Here is a 19,746-nt window from a genome sequence, read left to right on the forward strand (position 1 = left end):
GAACACTGGAACATTCCAAAACATTATTGGAAAGAGAAGGCTCTAGAAAAGGTGCCTCTGGGAAAGAGACTGCTCTAGAAAAGATGCCCGTGTTCTGGACCGCTCTAGAACGTCCTAGAGCACTGAGGACTTCCGGCGGATCGCGAAAGTGGAGGCAAGTGGGATCTCCTGCGTGCAGGAGAATCCAGCTTTTGAGAGGGAAAAGGGGGGGTCTGCAAGGGCGCCGCAGCCCCCCAAATACTCTTGAAAGGGAATTCAACAGGCAGGGGTCCCGGCACTGCCAGTTAATTTCTCCTCCGGCCGCCAAGTAGCCTTCTTTTAGGAGGCGACGAGAGCGGCGGGGTTGAGACGTCGGCAGCCATTTCTGCCTCTCATAGCAAAGCCCCGAACTTGCGCACAGAGCGATCCGTTCTCAAAAAGAAAGAAAACGAATTGGGATTTAAAATTGGAGCCTAAAAAAGACTGATTGGAACTAATTCAAGGCGGTAAGGTGGAAAAAAGGAGGTCAGCCTTGCCGGGAATTTTATTTGGACACAAGAAGAATTCGCGGAGCGGAAAACTGTAAGTTTTGACAAGCAGACAGTTACGGATATATTTGTGAGCTTTTTTGGCTAGAAAGCTTCCCACAAAATGAATTGACTTATGCTGAAATGATAAAAAGAGATTTGTGGGGAAGCGAGAGAAAAACAGCCTGGGGAAAGTCGGCTGCGAGCGCTGGTGAGTTACCGGAGACAGCGAGATGGGAGTACTTTCACTTTTAAAAGAAACTGCGCAATCTATTTTATGGTCGTCAAGACAAAGATTTGGATTAAAAATAAATTTGCCGGTTCAAGCAACGAGAAAAGAAATAAGACGGACACTAATTTTTGCTTTGTTTCAGGAGGGGAGCTTTTAAGAACTCTGGGATTGTAAATTTACTACGGGAGCACAATTTGTTTATCCCCCCTCCCTTTCTGCTTTCTTTGGAGTTATAAAGAAAGAGATACAAAGTGCCATTTTGACGCAGCGGCAGGAGCTTCCTGTAGCCATTTTGTGGCAACAAAAGAACTCTCTCTCTTCGCAGACACTGTATTTAAAACTTTGGGAGTTATAATTTAACGTGACGGTTGGGAAAGAACTTTGTTGTGTTAGAGACATACTTTCCCCTCCACTTTTCTCTCCTTCGTCCCTGGAGTGAAGGATTTGAATCCCCCTCCCCCAGTCTGCATTTTGGGTCTTGCCATCACCGTATTGCTTTTGGATTTAATAAAGGCGACCTCTGCAGGATACGGTAAGAGGTGCATGAGGGAAGCTCTTTGTGTTATTTTGAACTTGGCAACCAATCCTAAGGAAATAGCCAGGCAAGTGGCAAGAAGATAAAAAGAGTGTGCTCATACAGTGAACTTGGCGAGTTTCTGACTTTCTGACTCTCTGATTTTTTGACTTTCTGACTTGGACCTTTTAAGAATTTGGTATATTCGATTCATTTGCTGTCCCATCTGTTGTTGATATAAAATATTGGATATATTTTTGAATATCTAGGGGTTATAGGAGTTGGGTATAAAAGGGAAATTTAAGAAAAAACTGGTGTGAAATTGGGGTAAGAGTATTGGGAATTGTCTTGAGTATTGTAGAAATTTAATTTAATTGAAAAAATTATTTGAAATATTGATATTGAATATTGAATATTGAATGTTGCAGATATTGGTTTAATTAAGAATGGCGTATACACAGAAAAAAAGCGAAGGTGCAACACCAGGAGAAAGAAAGGGTTCAAGACAAGAACCAGAGTGGAAAGCAGATATTGTTAAAATGTTTACAGAATTGAAGGCGGATATAAAGGGCAGTGAGAAGAATTTGGAGAATAAATTAGGTCAAATGGAAACAAAATTGGAGCAAATGGACAATAAAATAGATGTAACAGTGAGTGAATTGAGAGACCAGATGAAGGATATTGTTAAGAAAAATACTGAGATCGTCAAAAGGACACAGAACTTAGAGGAAGGAATGAAAAGGACAAAGTCAGACATGAGAGAGATGAGGAAGGAAGAAGAGAAAATGAGAGTGGAATTATCAGAAGTAAATAGGATGCAGGATGAGGTGTGGGATGCGGTTGCGATGAATGAACTTCGGCAACGCGAAACAAATTTGAGATTGAGGGCTGTGCCAGAAGCCCAGGGAGAAAAAATTAAAGAGAACTTGACGGCAGAGATTGCCCAATGGTGGGATATGAAAATAGAAGATGTGGAAAAAACAATACAGAACGCCTTCAGGATTAAAACAAGAACAGTTAGAGCGAAAAAAAACTTCCAGGGGACTGCCTGATCGTTTTTAAAGACAGAGAAATGAGAAATTTGATTTTGCAAAAAAACAGAGAAAAACGCTTGAACATCGATGGGAATTACATAATTATCTTTAAAGATGTACCGATGAGGCTTTTGAAAAAAAGGGACCAATACAGACAATTGGTTCAAACATTGAAGAAGAATGGGATTGAATTTAAATGGGAGTTTCCTGAAGGCGTGACATTTGCATATAAAGGGTAGAGGCACAGGCTGACAAAAAAAGAAGTGGAAAAATTTTACAGAAGATACAAAGAGCTGACCAGGGAAGGAGAAGAGACAGAGGAGCCGGGGACAGGAGGTGATGAAGGGGACTCAGCAGTGCTGGAGGAGGATGAAGAGAGAAGTAAAGGGGACAGAAGGAGGGGAAGAGGAGAAAAACGAGAAGAGGAAGAAGATATTGATAAAGAAGAAGAAGAAGAAGAGGAAGAGAAATAAAATAAAAATATTTAATTGGCAGACAATATGGCACTGAAACTATGGACATGGAATGTAAATGGAATGAATGACAAAAAAAGAGAAATAAATTGGGACAATATTTAAAACAAAAAAAATTGGACATTATTTGTTTACAAGAAACACATGTTAAAAAAACACAGAAAAATTTTGATCAATAAAAAATTGGGGAACGAATATATTTCATCAGACAAAAGCAAAAAGAGAGGGGTGGTCTTGTATATAAAAAGTAAACTAGAGGCACAACAACTTTTTAAAGATGAGGAAGGAAGATATATTGCAGTACAAGTCAATTGGCAAGGCGAGAAGTTGGTAGTAATCGGTGTGTATGCGCCAAATGGAAGTAAAGCAGAATTCTTTAAAAGCTTGGAGGAAAAATTATTTGAATATTTGGATCGAAAGATGATAATTATGAGTGATATGAATGGGATGGTTTCAATGGAAATGGACAGATTACGAGATAAAGAGAAAAAGAAGGAAGGGAAATTACCAAAAACCTTTTTCGACATGGTAGAAAACTGTAATTTGGTGGATATATGGAGATTGAGACACCCATTGGAAAAGCAATTTACCTTCTACTCGGAGGTTAATCAATCAATGTCACGAATCAATCAGATTTGGGTGTCCAACAAATTAACTACAAGAATGTTAAAAATTGAGATCCAACCAAAAGTACTATCAGACCACAACGCGGTAAAAGCCATTTTGAAAGGATTTGAAGAAAAATCTTACAGGTGGAGGCTGAATGAGAGTCTCTTCGATGACCAGAAAATAGTAGACAATGCTCAGAAATGTCTAAAGGACTATTTTGTAAATAATGTCAATAAGGGGACTGTGATGGGATGAAGAGCTGCTTGTGTGTAAACTGCAAATCCCTCAGAGTTTGAACAGTTTCTCAAACCTCTGCCTGTGACGGAGCCCCTCCAGCATGGCTGCGTCAGTCGCTAGCAGAATCCGAAAGTGGTTGCTTTCGGAAACGTTTCCAACATAAAAGCTCCTTAACGGAAACACGTCTTCTGGACTCTCTGCGTGACAGTTTCCGGCGAGGAACGGGTGTCCCTATAGGAGGACCTGAGACATCCCCACTGTTTTCGCTAGAAACGTCTCTGAGCCATTCCTCCGACTCTCCTTCCCTTGACATTCCTGTTCGCCCCCTACTGGTTCCCTCTTCAGGTGTTACGTCTCTCTCTACTTCAGAGAGCCTTGGCACCTCTTGTGCTGCCGATGGCAGTTCCCTGACATCCACCTCCCCTCCAGGGCCCCCTTCACCCCCTCCCGTCTCCTCCCCTTCGGGTTGGGAGGAGGCAAAACCCCGGAAAGAACCTTCCTCATCGTCTGAAGTTTCGAACACCTTTCTCCACTTGTTGCGGTTCCTAGTCTCTCGGTACTCCTCGTCGTCTGAGTCCGTTCCTTCTTCCAACTCCGACTCCGCGAATCCTTCCAGTTCCTCTTCCTCGTCTGTGGTGCCGAAATACTCCCTCCTAAACCTTGCTGCCGGCTGTGGTTTCCTCGGGAATCTTTGGTGGAACGTTTCTGTTAAAACCTCGTCATTGACCTCCTCTGCTGTCACCCAAGTGTTTTCCGACTCCGGTTCCCCTTCCCACGCCACTAAATACTCCACCTGATTGCCCTTCCACCTGGAATCGAGGATTTCCGCTACATGGTTACTGCTCTCCCTCTCTTCCAAGACTGGTCCCCTGTTGTACTCCCCTTCACCTCCCCCCTTGTACGGTGACAGTAACGACCTGTGGAACACTGGGTGCAATTTCATGTGGTTGGGTAACCGGAGTTTGAAAGCCACTGGGTTGACCTGCTGAATGACCTCAAAGGGTCCCAATCTCTTGGGTCTTAATTTCTTACAACCCCCTTTGAACGGCAACCCTTGGGTGGACAACCACACCTGATCCCCCACCCTTACTGTTTCACCTTCCCTCCTGTTCTTGTCTGCCTGCTTCTTATATTGTGCCTTGGCCCTTTCTAAGTTGAGCTGAAGCTGACGATGGATCGCTTCCATCTCTTCTACAAAATGTTCGGCCGCTGGGACGCTCCATCTCTCGCCTCCCTCCCCCGGGAATGCCCTGGGGTGACACCCGTAATTGGCCAAAAAGGGGCTCATCCCTGTGGACACATGCTCCGCATTGTTGTAGGCAAATTCTGCCAGCGCCAGCTTTTCGACCCAATCATTCTCTCTGTCATTGACATAACACCTCAGATATTGTTGGAGGATGCTATTTGCTCTTTCCGCCTGCCCGTTGGTTTCAGGGTGCCGGGCCGTCGAGAAATTGACTTCCACGTGCAGCAAGCTCATGAGCTTCCTCCAGAACCTGGAAGTAAATTGTTTCCCGCGGTCTGAGATAACCCTCAAGGGGGCGCCATGCAGCCGGAAGATGTGTTCTACAAACAACTTCGCTGTTTCTTCCGCTGTGACTGCATGTGAACATGCTACAAAGTGGCACATCTTAGTCAACAGGTCCACTACTACCATGATGGCCGTTTTCCCTTTGGATTTGGGCAGATCCGTCATAAAATCTATTGATACCGCCTCCCAAGGCCGTTCTGGCGTGGGTAGTGGTTCTAATAACCCTGCCGGCGCCCTTCTTTCCCCCTTGGCCCTCTGGCATTGGTCACACCCTCTTACATACTCCTTTACATCTTCCCTCACCTTGGGCCACCAAAATTCCCTGGTGACCATCCACATGGTCTTGTGTTGTCCAAAATGTCCCGCCGTGGGACTATCATGCAACTGCTTGAGTACCCTCCCTCTCAATTCACCTTCTGGTATATACAGTGCCCCTTTGTAATACAATGCCCCATTTCTTTCTTCAAAACCCTCCGGGCTCTCACCCTCTCCCCTGAGACCTCTGAGCTTATTTTGGGCATATTCGTCATTTTCCGTTTCTTCTACCAGTTCTCGTCTCCCCACCAGCGCCGCCCCACACACCCAGCGGTCCTCGGGAATGACATGTCTTTCTTCGATTGCCCCCTCCCCCTCCAAGTACTCTGGTTTGCGTGAGAGAGCGTCCGCCCTGACGTTCTCTGGGCCTGGTACATAACAAATCTCGAAGTGGAATTTGGAAAATTCCTGTGCCCATCTCACTTGTCGTTGGTTAAGTACTCGAGCTGTCCTCCAATACTCCAAATTCTTGTGGTCGGTGCACACTTGCACCTTGTGTTGTGCCCCAATCAATAAATGTCTCCACCTCCGGAACGCTTCGTGAATGGCGAGTAGTTCCCTGTCATACACCGTGTAGTTCCGCTCGGACTTATTCAGCTTCCTCGAGAAAAAGGCACACGGTCTCCACTCCGACGTATTTCTTCCCGGCTGAAGAAGCACCGCCCCCACCGCTCTGTCTGACGCGTCTGTCTCCACTCTCATGGGCTTCTGTAGGTCCACATGCAGAAGTTGTTCTTCCGAAGCGAAAGCCCTTTTCAGTTCTTCAAAAGCTCTCTCCGCCTCCGCCGTCCAAACAAATTTCTTCTTGCTACTGAGGCAGTCGGTGATGGGCGCTGTCAAGTGTGCAAAATTCTTGATGAACTTCCGATAAAAGTTCCCAAACCCCAGGAACCTTTGCACATCCTTCTTGGTCTTCGGTGTCTTCCATTCCAGCACCGCCTGGACCTTGCCTGGATCCATGGCCAATCCTTTGTCTGACAAGCGGTACCCCAGGAATTCCACCTCCTTGGCATGAAACTGGCACTTCTCCAGTTTCACCCACAGCTGATTGGCTTGCAGCCGGCCCAACACTTCTCTCACGTCCCTCACATGCTGCTCTTCATCTTCCGAATACACCAACACGTCATCCAAAAAGGCCACACAATTCTTGTAGAGCAAAGGTCCCAAGACGTGGTTGATAAAACTTTGAAAACATGCGGAGCCGGCTTGGAGACCGAAGGGCATTACGAGGTATTCAAATGCTCCCAAAGGGGTGAACATGGTGGTCTTCCATTCATCCCCCTTCCTTATCCGTATCAGATTGTACGCCCCCCGCAGGTCCAGTTTTGTAAAAATCTTCCCCTTCCTTACCCTGGTCAGAATGTCATCAATTCGGGGCATAGGAAAAGCCAGGGGTTCCGACACGACATTTAGGGATCTGAAGTCCACTACAAGCCTCGGCTTATCTGTGTTTTTTTTGTCCACAAAAAACACTGGGCTGCCCCCCACCGCTCGGGACTCTCTGATGAAACCCCTCTTCAGGTTTTTGTCAATGAACTCCCTCAGCTCCTGCATCTCCCTGTCTGACATGGCGTACAGCTTGCCCACTGGGAGTTGAGCCCCAGGGAGTAGGTTGATTTGACAGTCAAAGGGTCTATGCGGCGGCAGTTTGTCCGCTTCCCTTTCGCTAAATACGTTGCTCAGATCTGCATATTGCGGAGGCACCTCCCCTTGCTTCATTACCTCCATCCCAGCTAGGGTGAGCTTGGCTCCCCCTGGATCCTTTCCCTGCTTGCAGTGTTCTAGGCAATGCGCTGACCCAAAGGAGACCACCCTCTGGTGCCAGCCCACTAGAGGATCGTGTAGTGCCAGCCAGCTCATCCCCAAAATTATGGGAGCTCCTCCCAAGGTGGCCACATTAAACGCTATCCGCTCGGTGTGCCTTGCCACCCTCATTGTCATGGGGACTGTCTGTTGGTTCACTTCTCCTCCCAACAACTCTCTGCCGTCAATCGTGGTTACCTGCAGGGGTTTACTTAAGGGGAGGGTTTGTATCTGGTGCTCAGCTGCGAACTCCTTACTCATGAAATTACAGGAGCTGCCTGAATCCAGAAGGGCCTTGATCTGTAGAGGATGTCCGTTTGGCAGCTCTAGCAACACCTCTATCACTAGAGCAGGTCTGGGAGGTTCTGGTGCGGGCACTCTCACTGCTTTTGAGCCTGGCTGCTGTGCCCCGACGGCAGCCAGGCGTTGGCTTTTACTTGCTCCGTGCTTTCCTCCTCCTCTCCCCCAACAGCTCCTGCCATGCCTTGCCATTCCTTTCTCCGTGGACAGACTCTGGCAAAGTGTCCTGGCTGTTGGCAGAGATAACATTTCTTCCCGCCCTTTCCCTCCTTCTTCCGCCCTTCACCGATGTTTGAAACTGCGCGCGCACGCGCTGTTCCCACTTCCATCGGCTCTGCCGGCGGGAAAGGCTGCTCTGGAATGTCTGGAATGCGGAGCTCCCTCCAACGTTCTCCTTTCCCCTCCCGCTTCTCCAAAGCCCTCGCTTCCTGGCGCGCTCCTATGGCCAGCGCGGCTTTAGTCAGCTGGTCCATAGACTCCGCTCTGGGGGTCCGGGAAAGTTCATCTTTCAAGGACGAAGACAGACCTTCTTCGAAAAGCATCTGAATGGGCTCAGCAGACAAGTCCCACCCCAATCTATGAATCAGCATAGTGAACTCAGTCCAGTACTCACGGACAGTCCTGTTTCCCTGTCTGCAAGCCATTAACTGCCTTCGCACCTCTCCCTGCTCAATGTCGCTGGAAAACATCAGGTCCATGGCACGAAAAAACTTCCTTGTGTCCTTTAGGATCTCATTATTTGCTGCCATCAAGGGTCTAACCCAGTCCTTCGCCCCTGATTCGAGATGGCTAATTACAAAAGCCACTCGCGATTCCTCATCAGGGAAGTCATCAAATTGCAGATTGAGAGCGTATTGCATCTCTGTCCTAAAGGCATGATAGTTTCTGGGGTCCCCCCCAAATTTCTGCACCAATCCTGGCATCTTTCTGTTGAGTGGGGTGGCTTTCTCCTTCCCCCTTTCTGCATCCTGAGCCCTCCTCTCTTCCAGCCTCGCCGTCTGCAAGGCAAGCTGGATTTCCAACGTCCTATACCTTTCCTCCAGGCTTGGACCTCCTCCAGCTGCCCCTCCAGTTCCGGCTGGTTCGCTCATGATGCCTCTCCCTGGCACAAGCTAGCTGTCGGTGACTTTCGGATTGCTGTGATGGGATGAAGAGCTGCTTGTGTGTAAACTGCAAATCCCTCAGAGTTTGAACAGTTTCTCAAACCTCTGCCTGTGACGGAGCCCCTCCAGCATGGCTGCGTCAGTCGCTAGCAGAATCCGAAAGTGGTTGCTTTCGGAAACGTTTCCAACATAAAAGCTCCTTAACGGAAACACGTCTTCTGGACTCTCTGCGTGACAGTTTCCGGCGAGGAACGGGTGTCCCTATAGGAGGACCTGAGACATCCCCACTGTTTTCGCTAGAAACGTCTCTGAGCCATTCCTCCGACTCTCCTTCCCTTGACATTCCTGTTCGCCCCCTACTGGTTCCCTCTTCAGGTGTTACGTCTCTCTCTACTTCAGAGAGCCTTGGCACCTCTTGTGCTGCCGATGGCAGTTCCCTGACAGGGACAGAGATGAGCATGGTATGGGACGCAAGTAAAGCGGTCATGAGAGGATTCTTCATTCAACAAAATGCGATCAAGAACAAAATGAGAGAAAAAGGAAAGAAAGAGATTCTTAGACAAATAATGGAGAATGAGAAAAAATTAACCATAAGACCGAAAGATGAAAAAGTAAAACAAAGTATAAAAATACTCCAGACACAATTCACAATGATAATTAATAAAGAAGTAGAATGGAATATAAGAAGAATGAGACAAAGGAACTTCGAATCTGCAAACAAATCAGGGAAATGGCTAGCGTGGCAAATTAAGAAAAGGAAAGAGCAAAATATGATTAACAAAATCAAGATAGACGATCTGGAAATTGTGAGTCCGAAAGGTATAAGGAAAGGTTTTGTGGACTTTTACCGTGAACTGTATAAAAGAAAGGAGAAAACCAATATGAAATCAATAGAGGAGTATTTGAAGAAGAAAAAGGTGCAAAAAATATCGGAGAGCAATAAAAACAAATTGAACAAACCAATAGAATTAGAGGAGATCCAAATGGCAATAAAGGATTTGAAAAGCGGGAAGTCACCGGGACCAGATGGATTCAGCGCAACATATTATAAGGAACTGAAATACACCCTACTTGTACCATTAAGAGAAGTAATGAATAACATAATAGAAAAAGGAGAAATACCGGAGACCTGGAAAGAAGCATATATAACATTTATTCCCAAGCAAGATTCAGATTTGACACAAGTAAAGAACTATAGGCCAATCTCGCTATTGAATAACGATTATAAAATGTTTGCCAGTATACTAGCAAGCAGAATGAAAAAGATATTAAAGGAAATGATTCACAATGATCAAACAGGCTTTCTTCCCGGAAGACAGGTGAAAGATAACATAAGGAATGTAAAAGGATAAGGATAGTAAAAGAACATAACATAAGGATAGTAAAAGAAGGTAACAAATGGAAATTAAAACCATATGAAGAAGTTAAGAAAAATGTATACGATTGGCTGCATTACCATCAGATAAATGCGATGTTCAAAAAGACATTGTTGGAGAGAGGTTTTCAAGAAAAGCAATCGAGGTTTCAACAGGAGATTTTGAGTAACGATGTTAAAGTTCTGTCAAAAATGTATAAATTATTGCTTGAGTGGCATACGAAAGATGAGGAAGTGAAATCGGTTATGATTCAGTGGGCCAAAGATTTTGGATACAATATCCAATTTGATCAATGGATAAAATTGTGGAAGGAGGGAATGAAATTCACTGCATGCACTACAATAAAAGAAAATGTAATGAAGATGATGTATAGATGGTATGTAACACCAGTGAAACTTGGTAAGATGTATAAAATTTGTAACAAATGTTGGAAATGCAAAGAAAAAGAGGGATCATTTTACCATATGTGGTGGGAATGTAAAAAAGTGAAATGCTTCTGGGAAATTATTTATAATGAGATGAAGAAAATGTTGAAATATACATTTATTAAGAAACCAGAAGCATTTCTACTTGGGATAGTAGGGAATGAAATTAGCAGGAAAGATGTGAAATTGTTTAGATATGCAGTGACAGCAGCAAGAATTTTGATGGCCCAGAAATGGAAACAGGAAGAAATGCCGACCAAGGAAGAATGGAGAATGAAATTAATGGAATATGCAGAGATAGACAAATACTAACGCTTGTTGGCTTTCAAGAAGCTTTGTGAAAAAGATTGATAGAAATTTTGTTTAAAAGAAAGGTTAAGACTAAGAGAGATAAAGTGCAATATAAATGTAAGAAATGTGAGATGTAGTGAGATTATGGAGAATTGTCAGATAGGCTGATGGAAGTCCAAAAGATGTTTATGTTAAAGCAAATGTTAAATTTGGATAAAACATTTATTGGAAATTGAATAAAAATTATTTATATATATAAAAAAAGAACGTTCTAGAGCACTGAAACACTGCAGCATTCCAAAAATATTCTGGGAACGAGAAGGCTCTAGAAAAGGTGCCTCTGGGAAAGAGACTACTCTAGAAAACGTGCCTCTGGGAAAGAGACTGCTCTAGAAAAGATGCCCATGTTCTAGAGCCCCCGTGTGGCCATTACTGGAATAGACCTCAATAGGAAAATAAACAGTGCCCTTGTGTGGCCAATACTCGAATAGACCTCAATAGGAAAATAAACAGCGACCTCGTGTGGCCAATACTGCAATAGACCTGAATAGGAAAATAAACAGCGACCTCGTGTGGCCAATACTGGAATAGACTTCAATAGGAAAATACGGCAGAATCAGAGACCAGGGAGAAGAGACGGTGGAAGAAGATTGGAAGAAATTTAAAGACTATCTACAGAAATATTATAAGATCAATGAATGTTAGAATGACATCGGATTGAACGTAAAAGGCTATTAGTAATAAAGTGGTGAAGGAGTACAGAAAATTCAAAGGTTCAAAGGTGTAAAATTAAAAGGCTTTAATTTGCTAAGATATTAAGGAGATTAAGATATATTAAGATATTAAGATCAAGATAAAAATTAGGCAAGACAGAGTGAAGGGATTTGCTGATCAAATATATGAACTGGAATACAGTGAAGGGAGGTGTGGGGAAGTCTGGGAAATAAGCAAATGCAAGGAATATTATGAAATGAAATTGTTTTTATCTGTTTTTCTTCTTTTTTCCTTTTTGTGTTGTTCTTTTTGTTGTTTTGTATTTTTGTATTTTTCTGTTGTTCTTTCTTTTTATGTAAAAACCTTAATAAAAATATTATATATATAAAAAAGGAAAATAAACAGCGACCTCGTGTGGCCATTACTGGAATAGACCTCAATAGGAAAATAAACAGGGACCCCGTGTGGCCAATACTGGAATAGACTCAATAGGAAAATAAACAGTGACCTCATGTGGTCAATACTGGAAAAGACTCAATAGGAAAATAAACAGTGACCTCATGTGGCCAATACTGGAATAGACTCAATAGGAAAATAAACAGCGACCTCGTGTGGCCATTACTGGAAAAGACATCGACAGGACAATAAACAGTGACCCCGTGTGGCCAGTGCTTGTATAGAATTCATGATAATTTCTTGTTGTTGTTTAGTCGTTCAGTCGTGTCCGACTCTTCGTGACCCCATGGACCAGAGCACGCCAGGCACTTCTGTCTTCCACTGCCACCCGCAGTTTGGTCAGATTCATGTTTGTAGCTTCGAGAACACTGTCTAACCATTTCGTCCTCTGTCATCCCCTTCTCCTTGTGCCCTCCATCTTTCCCAACATCAGGGTCTTTTCCAGTGAGTCTTCTCTTCTCATGAGGTGGCCAAAGTATTGGAGCCTCAGCTTCACGATCTGTCCTTCCAGTGAGCACTCAGGGCTGATTTCCTTAAGAATGGATGCGTTTGATCTTCTTGCAGTCCATGGGACTCTCAAGAGTCTCCTCCAGCACCATAATTCAAAAGCGTCAATTCTTCGGCGATCAGCCTTCTTTATGGTCCAGCTCTCACTTCCATACATCACTACTAGGAAAACCATAGCTTTTACTATACGGACCTTTGTTGGCAAGGTGATGTCTCTACTTTTTAAAATGCTGTCTAGCATGATAATTTCTAGGTGTAAGTTATTTCCAAGTAGGAATTTGAATTTGGCTTGAAAATTATTTCCCCTTTCAAACTTTTAATTTACAGTGGTGCCCCGCAAGACGAATGCCTCGCAAGACGGAAAACCCGCAAGACGAAAGGGTTTTCTGTCTGCAGAGGCGCTTCGCAAGACGAATTTCCCTATGGGCTTGCTTCGCAAGACAAAAATTGATGAAAAAAATTGAATTTTTTTTTTGCTCCAAAACCCCCTATTCTGAATCGCTAAGCTGCTAAAAGCATTTTAGCAGCAAAACCGCTAACCCCCCCCCCAAAAAAGCCATTTTTAGCCCTTTTTTAGCCAATAGCGCTAATAGCGCTACTCCGTCAATGGGCTTGCTTCGCAAGACGAAAAAACCGCAAGACGAAAAGACTCCCGGAACAGATTATTTTCATCTTGCGAGGCACCACTGTATCTCATTTGGATTCTGAAGCATACAAATGAGCTTTATCTCCTTTTATCATCACTTAATTTGCACATTTAGTCTTTGTTAGGTTTTGCTATAATTATTATTAAAGCTTCATTGAATGTTGCAGCAGATGTATCTTTATGAGCTATTTCCTCATAGACTTCTAGAAGTCTGGGGACTAGTAGATTTTTGAATATTTTATACCATTCCATAGGAAGACCGTCTGGTCCAGGTGATTTCCCATTTCTCATAGTTTCTATTACACTCTCAATATCTAATATATTTAGGGGTGCTGATAGCTTATCTTTTTGATATTCTTCATTAGTTGGTATTTTAATATCTTGAAAGAAGTTTTCCACCTCATTCTCTGATCTATTTTCTGGCCCTTCATATACTTTTTTGTAGAATTAAAAAAAATCATTCTTGATATCTATTGATGAGGTCGCTTCAATGTTATTTTCATTTCTGATTAAGGGTATTATTTGGTTTGCTTTCTTTTGTTCTAGACGATTAGCTAGAATTTTTGTCGGTTTTTCTCCCTGTTCCCAATATATTTGTCTTAGACTTAGTAGGCTGGAATAGACATCAATAGGAAAATAAACAGTATTGTGGCCATTACTGGAAAAGAATTCATGATAATTTCTTGGTGAAAGTTATTTCCAAGCAGGAATTTGAATTTGGCTTTAAAATTATTTCCCCTTTCAAACTTTCAGAGCCTACTCTGAAGGTTCATAAATGTAGAAAGTGCTTTTCTTTAGAGCACCTCTAAGTGTCCAAAACTGGTGTGAAGTTGCTGGCTTGTAAATATTCACTATTCCTACCTGAATTACTCAAATGGCTTCTAGATGGGACCCCCAGAGGCATCTAGTCTGACCCCTGAAATGCAGAGATGGGACCTGTAGTGAAGTTAGGAAATTCTAGTAGACAAACTTTGGTCAAGCAGCGGCAAAGTACTATGGGAAGACGAAAGGCCAAAGAATTTATGGGGAATGTGTCCTTGTTGTTTTAAGAGGAGACTTGTGTCTATGAAAGTGTGATTTGCTTATATCCGGCATCTGAAGGAAAGAAACTCTCCAAGTTCATTAGTGGGATTTTAGCACCTGGTCCCTAAAAAGGCTGTCTGGGTGTGAATGCGTTATCAACCCTAATCACTCCGGGAATGTGCATCTGCTGAGTCTCTGAGAAATTTAGGGAGGAAATCTTTGATCCAAGGTCTTGAGAACTAACAAGCCTCAGCTGTCCCAAGCTAAGTTATTATCCAACTAGCTGACCATTGGTGAATTTAAACAGAATCCGGAATTTTAAGTGGATTTGGGTTCCGTTTCCACGTAGGGTTTTAGAAAGAAAGACCCTAGGAAAGCTGCTTTGAGTGCGCTCTGCAATCCGCGAATCGCCATTCTGTCCGCCTGCCATTCGATTGCATGTCTTTGTAATGAAGATTTCTACTGTCTTTGAGTTGCAGATTTAACTGAGGACTCTGGAACCATTTTAACTTTGGCATTGTTCTCATTTTGTAAGTACCTTAGCTAGCAATACTCTACCATGTTCTTATTTTTTCTGTTGGAAACATATAAGAGATGTGCCTGCTTTTTAAGTCTGTTTAATTTAAGTCTGTTTTTAAATAAATTTTAAAAAGAGAACTTTCTTGTTGTGCTGTGTGCCATTCTGGGGGGAGAGCCTGAGTCCAGAGCCTACCATTTAGCCGCCTACTGAACCTGTGGAATTTCTGCCTGCATTTTGTGGAAGCAACTTGCAGGGTGGGGCAGCCGGTAACTAGGAAGAATAACCTTCTCCCTTGGATTAATCTTCTGGTGCCCCGGTACAAGGGAGTGTGGCAGCAAGTACCCTTTTGATGTGTTTTGTCCTGTAAAAAGTGTATGTTCCACACCCCCGTTCCTCTAAGCCTGGTCCCGCTGGATTGCAGGGCAGGTGAGGGAGGGGTGAGGGGCAGGAACATTACTACATGGTGTCAGCGTGGTGGGATTACACCTCCTGACATTACTACACCACCCCTGATGGATGAAAACCACAATGGAGCACATTAGGATGCAAGAGGAAGTGGGACTTACAGGAGATCTCTCCAGGCAGTTGGAAAGATGATCCGGAGAAAGGGCCAGAGCAACTGCAATCCTCCAGGACCAGCCAAGCCCCAAAACGCATCAGGCTGAGAGAACCAAGCGAGGCAGCGCAAACACCCATCAGACGCGTTCTAGAGAAAGAGACAGGCTTCAGGGTTAACCACTAAGTTCATTTGTTTGGCATCCGCATTTGATTGAGTATGCGGTTGAGCAGTGTCAGAAACTCAAGATCTATAGTTTTAGATGCTCCATTTTGAGATCGTGTGCCCTGGGTTGCTGATTTACGTCGCAGCAGAGGCAGATGGGTCTTGGCAGCGGGATGGCTGGAAGGAGACAATCCTGCTGGGGGTGGTCAGCTGGCCTTGTGCCCCTCTGCATGCCGACAACCACACCTCCCTTCAAGGAATCCTCTTTCTCTTTCTTCTTTATATATCGGGAAGGTACCCCAAGGGTCATCCAGTCCAACCTGCTAACAGGCAGGAATTTGCAACCTCACCACCTTGGTGTCCCCCGCCCAGCTAGATGCTGCCCTCTTCAATGGCCCTTGGAAGGCTCTTTAGGGATCCACTGAGGGATCCACTCTTCTCCTGCAGCTGCAGGTTCAGTCCCGCCATGAGCCCCCCTTGCCATCCCCTTTTGGTGCCTGAAGTTCTCGGGGTGACTGCACATCTGCTGACAACATTTACACCTCCAGGCAAAGGGAAAACCATGAGGATACTCTGAAGGCTCATAAAGGTGGAAAGTGCTTTTCTTGAGAGCACCTCTCTGCTGCAAGTGTCCCAAACTGGGGTGAAGTTGCTGGTTTGTAAATATGAATTATTCCTACCTGAATTACTCAAATGGCTTTTAGTGCTGGCCACTGCAGCAGGGGCTGGTCCCCATTTCTTCTTGTGGTGTTCAGTTCAGAGTATCTGCTCAAAAAATCAAACAGAAAGCAATGGAGGGTTGCCATTCAGGCTGGGGTCTTCTAGACCCAAACTGGGTTTGGGGATGCTCCATTAGGCAAACCAGCCAGCTCCCTGCCTCTCTAATTCACTGGGCATTCAAGTATTTGCTTCCAAAACATTTATCTTAAGATGTAACGTGCAAGTGCACAACTTTGGGATGCTAATTAATCTCCGCTTGGATTATGTGGATAAATCAATAGGTGGAAGAATCAATTACCTGGTTGATCTGAATAAATTAAGTTTTCAACAAATTGTTAGTCACCCTTAGAAAAGAAAAAAGGAGACCTCACCAACATGTTCTTAAGTGTTATATGTCAATTTCTATTTCTATTTTTCCCCTTTTACCTTTATGCCTGCAGCTGACTTTTCCTCCACCTCCTCTTCTCCCTTCATCAGGCGAAGCTTCCTCCTCCTCCTCCTCCTTTTCAGAGCAGGAATTCAGACCTAAGAAATATCAATAATGCCAATTATTTTCACAAGAAGGGAAAGAGGGGTCCCCGTCCAAGCAGACATAGAATATGTCCAGCCCAGATTGCAGTGGAAGAAAGAATCAAGTGGGAAAGGAGCCAGCAGACGACGAACTGGAAGAAATGTGCTTTCCTCCCTGTTTATTCTTTCTGAAGCCCTTTCCCAAGAATCATATAATGGTGCATCTAGCTGGAAGGGACCCCAAGGGTCATCCAGTCCAACCCACCGCAAGGCAGAAATCTGCGAAGGAGCCACAAGGAAACTGCATTTAATAAAAAGTGGAGGAATTGGGATCTTGAGGAATTAGCTGGTTACAAAACAACTGCTTAAAGCAGTGCTTCATCTGCACAATACATTGTTCAGGTACAGTTTCCAATACATTAAGGGCGGCCTGAGGGGGAAAGCAATATAGATCTGCACTTTATTTTATATAAATAATAAATTTATTATTATTATTATTATCATCACAGCCAGTTACTCTGGTGTTGCTGTAGCAAAGGGGAGCTTCCCTGTCCCAATTCCAATAAATAAAAATACTATACGGTTAAGGCTGTGGCCATTACTGGAAAAGACATCGATAGGAAAATAAACAGTGACCTCGTGTGGCCATTGCTGGAATAGACCTCAATAGGAAAATAAACAGTGACCCCGTGTGGCCATTACTGGAATAGACCTCAATAGGAAAATAAACAGTGACCCCGTGTGGCTAATACTGGAATAGACCTCAATAGGAAAATAAACAGTGACCCCGTGTGGCCAATACTGGAATAGACTTCAATAGGAAAATAAACAGCGACCTCGTGTGGCTATTACTGGAATAGACCTCAATAGGAAAATAAAGAGCGACCTCGTGTGGCCAATACTGGAATAGACCTCAATAGGAAAATAAACAGTGACCCTGTGTGGTCATTACTACTGCCAGAGGAAGTGGGACTTACAGGAGATCTCTCCAGGCTGTTTCAAGGATGAGCCAGAGAAATGGCCAGAGCAACTGCAATACTCCAGGACCAGCCTAAAAACGCATCAGGCCGAGAGAACCAAGCGAGGCAGCAAACGCCCATCAGACGCATTCTAGAGAAAGAGACAGGCTTCAGGGTTAACCACTAAGTTCATTTGTTTGGCATCCGCATTTGATTGAGTATGCGGCTGAGCAGTGTCAGAAACTCAAGATCTGTAAGCCCATTTTCATAGTTTTAGATGCCCGAAACTGATATTGTGTGCCCTGGCTCCGACTGATGTTGGAGCAGAGGCAGATGGGACTACATTCTTAGTTTGTTTTTAAAGGGAATATCTGTAACCTCAGTGGCTTTGCCTGCAGAACACCACACGCTCAATCCCCGGCTTCTCCAGGCCTGAAACTCTGGCAAACTGCTGCCAGTCAGTGTTGACATTACTGAGCTAGATGGAGGAGTGGGTCCGACTCCTTATAAGGCAGCTTCCTAGGTTCCCATTTATGCTTCAGATCTGTGTGAGGCTTGCTGTCCCGTTTAGCGTGGCGAGGGTGGTTCTTTGCACATCTGGAAGACGACTCCCATCACCCTCTTGAAGGTGCTTTTTCAGCTCAGGGAAAAGGGCAGGCAGACACAGCATCTGTAGACTGAAGCATCCTGAATTAAGGGAGGGGGAATTCCCCTTGCAGCCAAAGGGTTGTTTGAGGCCACCACGAAAAAGCTGATCTTCAGCTTGAAACCAGGACTTGCTCTTTCACCATGCTGCTCCTCCAGCTGCCAATGCCACCCATGGAACCTGTATGAATATCAAGCGTGGGTTGTGTCCAGGAACCTGGGAGGATTTATTTCACGTGTGCGCATGTTTTCGTCTTTAAATAAACAGCCCATGCAAGTTTCCAGCACTTATGGCCATCGAGATTAACCTGGCCGTCTCAGAGGAAATCTTGGGAGGCTGAGGTGGACTTTCCAGTGGTCAAAGTGTGGTTGTATCTTCCTTTTTTTAAAAAAAATAAATAATATTTTATTAAGGTTTTCACAGAAAGAAAAAAGAAAAAAGAAAAAAGAAAAAAATACAAAAAATAAAAAGCAATTAAAAACAATTCAATCTTTCATTACATATCTTGCATTTGCTTGTTTCTCGGACCTCCCCACACCTCCCCTCTTTGTATTCCAATTCAATTTATATATTCAGCAAATCCTTTCCCTCTTTACCTCTATCTTAATCTTAATATATTTTAGCTTTAACTTTCCACCTGTTAACATTCCCTTTTTACATATTCTTTCATAACATTATTGCTAAAAACCCCTTAACCTCGATTCCAACATCATTCTAACATTCACTAATTTTGCAATATTTCTGTAAATAATCTTTAAATTTATTCCAATCTTCTTCCACCAGCTCTTCTCCCTGGTCTCGGATTCTGCCGGTCATTTCCGCTAGTTCCATATGTTCAATCATCTTCATCTGCCATTCTTCCAGCGTGGGTAGTTCTTGTGTCTTCCAATACTTCGCGATGAGTATTCTTGCTGTTGTTGTAGCATACATAAAGAAAGTTCTATCCTTCTTTAACACCAGTTGGCCAACCATGCCCAGGAGAAATGCCTCTGGTTTCTTCAGAAAGGTATATTTGAATACCTTTTTCATTTCATTATATATCATCTCCCAGAAAGCCTTAATCCTTGGGCACGTCCACCAAAGGTGAAAGAATGTACCTTCAGTTTCTTTACATTTCCAACATTTATTATAGGGCAAATGATAGATTTTTGCAAGCTTGACTGGTGTCATGTACCACCTGTATATAATTTTCATAGTATTCTCTCTTAGGGCATTACATGCCGTAAACTTCATACCTGTGGTCCATATCTGTTCCCAGTCAGCCATCATAATGTTATGTCCAACATCTTGTGCCCATTTAATCATAGCAGATTTTACTGTTTCATCCTGAGTATTCCAGTTCAACAGCAAGTTATACATTTTTGACAAGATCTTAGTTTTGGGTTCTAACAATTCTGTTTCCAATTTTGATTTTTCCACCCGGAAACCAATTTTCTTGTCCAATTTATATGCCTCCATTATCTGATAATAATGAAGCCAATCTCACACTTTGTTTTTTAACTTCTCAAAACTCTGCAATTTCAGTTTATCTCCCTCTTGTTCCAAAATTTCCCAATATTTTGGCCATTTGGCCTC

At 43.7% G+C, this 19,746-nt stretch overlaps 2 long non-coding RNA genes across 2 annotated transcripts in view; both read right to left on the minus strand.

Annotated features, from left to right (window-relative positions):
- Positions 1-15,154: 15,154 nt before the first annotated feature.
- LOC310668874 lies at positions 15,155-17,650 on the minus strand. Its single transcript, XR_014506859.1, has 3 exons — positions 17,544-17,650; positions 16,483-16,581; positions 15,155-15,321 (listed from the first exon to the last, which is right to left on the minus strand). It is a non-coding gene; the product is annotated as an uncharacterized lncRNA (long non-coding RNA).
- A 259-nt stretch (positions 17,651-17,909) lies between these two features.
- The window catches only part of LOC310668898, a 97,683-nt gene continuing 95,846 nt past the window's right edge, over positions 17,910-19,746 (minus strand). The window contains exon 3 of the long non-coding RNA XR_014506882.1: positions 17,910-18,549. This is a non-coding gene — a long non-coding RNA (uncharacterized lncRNA). The remainder of the gene's footprint in view (positions 18,550-19,746) is intronic.

Source organism: Podarcis tiliguerta, assembly GCF_965153285.1.
Source record: "Podarcis tiliguerta genome assembly, chromosome: W".
In the NCBI taxonomy this organism is placed as follows: domain Eukaryota; kingdom Metazoa; phylum Chordata; class Lepidosauria; order Squamata; family Lacertidae; genus Podarcis; species Podarcis tiliguerta.